At 36.3% G+C, this 4,267-nt stretch overlaps 1 pseudogene; it reads left to right on the top strand.

Annotated features, from left to right (window-relative positions):
* The first annotated feature begins 1,496 nt into the window (after positions 1-1,496).
* On the top strand, positions 1,497-3,041 carry LOC113071815 (galactose-specific lectin nattectin-like; annotated as a pseudogene).
* Positions 3,042-4,267: the final 1,226 nt, after the last annotated feature.

Below are 4,267 nucleotides of genomic sequence, written 5' to 3'. Positions count from 1 at the left end.
GTGAATGTGTTAGCCTACCTGAAGTCCAGATTGGTCATGTGACGATCAGAGGCCCAGTGAAATGCAGGAGACGATAGCTCAATAGCAGTATGGGTTTATTGGGTAATCCAAAGAGAAATGAACAAGCAGGGGTCAAAACCAAAAATCCGTCCAAACAGGAACTCAGAATATGAGGAACTCGAGGAAACTGGATAATGGAAGGAAAGGACTCCATGAAGACAAACGGGAAAAGACTGGTTAATATAGGGAGGTTAATGACTAACAAGTGAAGACACCTGAGTGCAATTTAATCGGAGTGCAATTACTGCGATGAAGGGACAAGGCTTTGCGGGAATTGTAGTGCCTATGGTGAGGAGAAATGAGACCACTAGTGGACACCGATGGAACCGAGACCAGACATCGTGACATTACCCCTCTCCTCCACGGAGCAGCTACCAGATGCTCAACCCGAACCCAGGAAGAAACCAAGGAACGCCGAGACCAGGAGGGAGGTGGAGGGGCGGAAAAATGGGGAAACCGAGACAAGAAGTGCAAACACAAAAACAAGGAGCCCAGGAGGGAGGTGGACATGCACACACAGAGCGCTTGCTGAAAGATGCGAAGCTGAAGCCAGCTGCGTGGCAAGTGCCTTTATAGCTTCCTGCTCTTCCGTTGGACAGATTGCACAGGATATTTAGAGTTGTTCTTGCCAAAGGCATTCCCCAAAAGCGTTCAACGCAGTGTCTCGTTCCTTAAGAGGAACAAATATTCTTACTACAGTACGTAGTAGCTATATGCCACATCAAAGAATTGACTGGTACTGTGTGTAGGAGGTCAAGAGGGCAAAGATACCACAAATTAATTTCAGAGTCATATATGTTGTTTAATTTTATTTACTACTTTTTATTTTAATGTTAGGGGGAAAATCTAAAATTTTGCGTTTTAACTTTTTAGCTTTGATTTAAAGATGATGTCATCATTTAAAAAGCCAAGAAACTCTATGATATGCAGAAAGAAGACTTGCCATTTTCAGCATTAGAAGTACAACTCAGTCACAGACAGCCTCTGTAAATGGACTCTTTCTGAATGCATAATAAATAAAAGATTTTTTTCAAACACCAGCTCATATTACCCAGTGATCCAATATTTGAATTTACACTCTTCCACAGATTCAAGATAGCAGATCATCGATATAGGTGTTTCATTACCTATTTACTTGAACGATCACATTTCTGTGGAAGAAAACATTTATTGCCAAAGACTCACATCCTGTATCATCCTTGTGACCTAAACTCACTTGACATTAAGTAACATATAAAAAGGACCCTTTCTAGAGCTTCACAAAATCTTCACTGAAAGTCTGAAGGCTACAATCTGAAAACCAAGGTGAGTTTTTGACACATCGACCTGCTGAATAACTATTATACTTAAAGCTTCTTTATGATAAATCAAGAATCCACTGTTCAGAATATGACTGAAGACATTTAAAGCTTTTCCGGCTTATTAATTTTAGGGTTCATTATGGCAGTGCTGAGGAGTCTTCTGCTTCTTTTCATCATGTATTCTGTGGTGAATGCAAATGGTAAGCAATTTATTTATTTACCATTGTGAAAACACCTTTTTTTTTTATTCCAGATTAAGATCTTTAAAGTCATCGTCAAGTCTAGTCACCTTTAAGTAAAGCTTTATACTTATAAAGTGTAATTATAGAAAAACAGATGGTGGAAAAGCATCTGTAAAGCATCTCTAAAAAGATTGTTTTCTGCCAAATCTTTGGACAGGAAATGTATAATATGATTGAACTGAATTTTGTAATGATTAATGAGGTTTCTGCAGTGTGTGAAGACTATATACCGTGTTTATTACAAGAACCTTAAAGTTTATGTATTGTTTAGATGAAAAATGCCCCAATGGATGGACACATTTTGGAGTCAGATGCTTCAAGTACTTCCCTAAGTCAGTTAACTGGATCACTGCGGAGGTAATTGATTGCTCAAACTGATTTTTGCTACGCATACAGTATGCTTCCATACAATACACTTTCATATTAAATTTTTTTTTTAAAGTATTAATATTTTTACTGAAAAAAAACGTTAGCCTAAACTAGATTTTCTCCAAATAATAAATAATTATAAATAAGTATTAAGCAAATAATCAACCAGACATAAAAAAAATAATAATAATAATAATAAAAAGATTGTGGATTAACAATGTAACAATGTCTCTTTAGAGAAACTGTCAAACTTATGATGCAAACCTTGCATCTGTGCATAATAAACTGGAAAATGATCTCCTACTGAGCCTGGTGCCTTCCACACGTTTTTGGGTTGGCGCTCAGGATGGTGAACAAGTAAGTTGTTCTGCCTTTTTATTTATTTTTTAAAGATGACATAAGTATGGCCTAAAGAGACTGATATGGTTAGATTGTTTTTTTTTTTTATATTTAAACATGAGGTAAATTATTAAACACTCAATAATTACCTTCGTTTTGTAGTCAGAGTACTTTGTAATGACTCTTTTCACTCATTAGGAAGGACAGTGGATTTGGAGCGATGGAAGTCCCTTTGACTACACCAGCTGGTGCTCTGGAGAACCTAACAATGGAGGAAATAACGAAAAACTGCCTGGAGCTGGCCTGGACCTGTAAGAAAGCACTGATTTTATTAATACTTTCAATAATTATTCACATCCTATAATCAATCCTTTAATGTCATATACAGTAACATAAAATGGCTTATTTGGAAATCACAAAATGCCTTAAGTTGAACATTTTATTTTATTTTGACTCTCACACCATATAATGATCAGAATAACTAAATTTTTCCACCCTACAGCTAACCGTTGCTGGAACGATCTGACATGTTCAGCACAAATTGCCTTTGTTTGTGCTAAAAACCTGTGAGATCAGATGCAGTCATCCTGCTCCACATTTACGTGATTGTGCTACATACATTTACATTTTCTGATCTTATCCTTTATAAAACATGTTAATCTGAAATTAAACTTGCATCTTTTCTCAGTATCTTTTCTAAAACACCACTCTAAATAAATAAAATAATTGACAAAGCATATATTGTGTGTTGTGGAGTTTCATTAAAATCATGTATGAAAACATAAGAATATTGTGCAGCAAAAATGTAGAATATGGTTATTAGAATGACACTGAATGGTGTCATTATCGGGCTTAGAAATATGTTGGTGCTCCAATGACTTGCAAACAAAAATCTTATGAACCGTTACTAAGTTTCAAAAAATATATACAAAAGACTAAATCAGACTTCAGCAGATTTCCACAGATATGTTTCTCAGACATCTATGTAAGTGTTTTTTACAATGTTGATAACAGAAAGAAAAAAAAATGCACCACTCCTGGGAAGGTTTAACACCGTTTCAAATTTCTCCATTTGTGGATAATGGCTCTGACTGTGATTCACTGTAGTCCCAAAGCCTTAGAAATGGCTTTATAACCCTTTCCAGACTGATACGTGTCAACTATTTTGTTTCTCAGTTCTTGAATTTCTTTAGATCGCGACATGATGTGTTGCTTTTTAAACCCTAAAAAGAGCTAGTATTGACCAAAGCCCATTAGCAAATGGCAATTGCTAAAAACCTATGTCCTCGAAATCCTAGAAATTTCAAATGACCAGTTTCTCATGTCATTGAACCTTTGTAAAATAACATGATGAAATAACTTCCTCTCAGAGCGTGAGACAAGATGATGAGACAAGATTTCAATTTTCCAAATTCAAGATCAGGATTCATAATAAAACCAGTCTGGGTGTCCCTGAATCGACTACATATCAACTTGACCACCTGGCGTCATTAGAGCATGTCTGCTGCATGATTGAGCTTCCACTTAAACTGAATTCAGTATTTCCTGCAACTCAAGGCAACTGATATGCCACTACAGTCAAGGTCCTTTCCAGGAGCCCTCCTGCCCATAGAAAAAAAAAGAAATCACTGTAATGCAGCAGGTGTACTGCATGTGATGTATGCTGTTACTTGCCACTAGGTGGAGACCTGTACATGTATCTTTGTTTTGACAAGTAAAGCAGAACAAGTAGGACATGTGAACAACTCTTGGTGTATTTTCTCTTTATTATATTTGGTTCTTTCTAAGCGTTAAGCCTAAACAGCTAGCTAGGAGTTACCATAAGACATTACACTGCACACTATTTGTATGGTTCATATTTATTATTCTGACAAAACTAAAACAAACAGGTCAGTCATGAAAATTTTATTAAATCTTTTACAAGTCACACACTAGTTGAAGCACTGAAGCTTTTAG

Source organism: Carassius auratus, unplaced genomic scaffold, assembly GCF_003368295.1.
Source record: "Carassius auratus strain Wakin unplaced genomic scaffold, ASM336829v1 scaf_tig00008197, whole genome shotgun sequence".
Lineage (NCBI taxonomy): Eukaryota > Metazoa > Chordata > Actinopteri > Cypriniformes > Cyprinidae > Carassius > Carassius auratus.
Note: the sequence above shows the minus strand (reverse complement) of the source record. Positions and strands in the feature narration are given on the sequence as shown.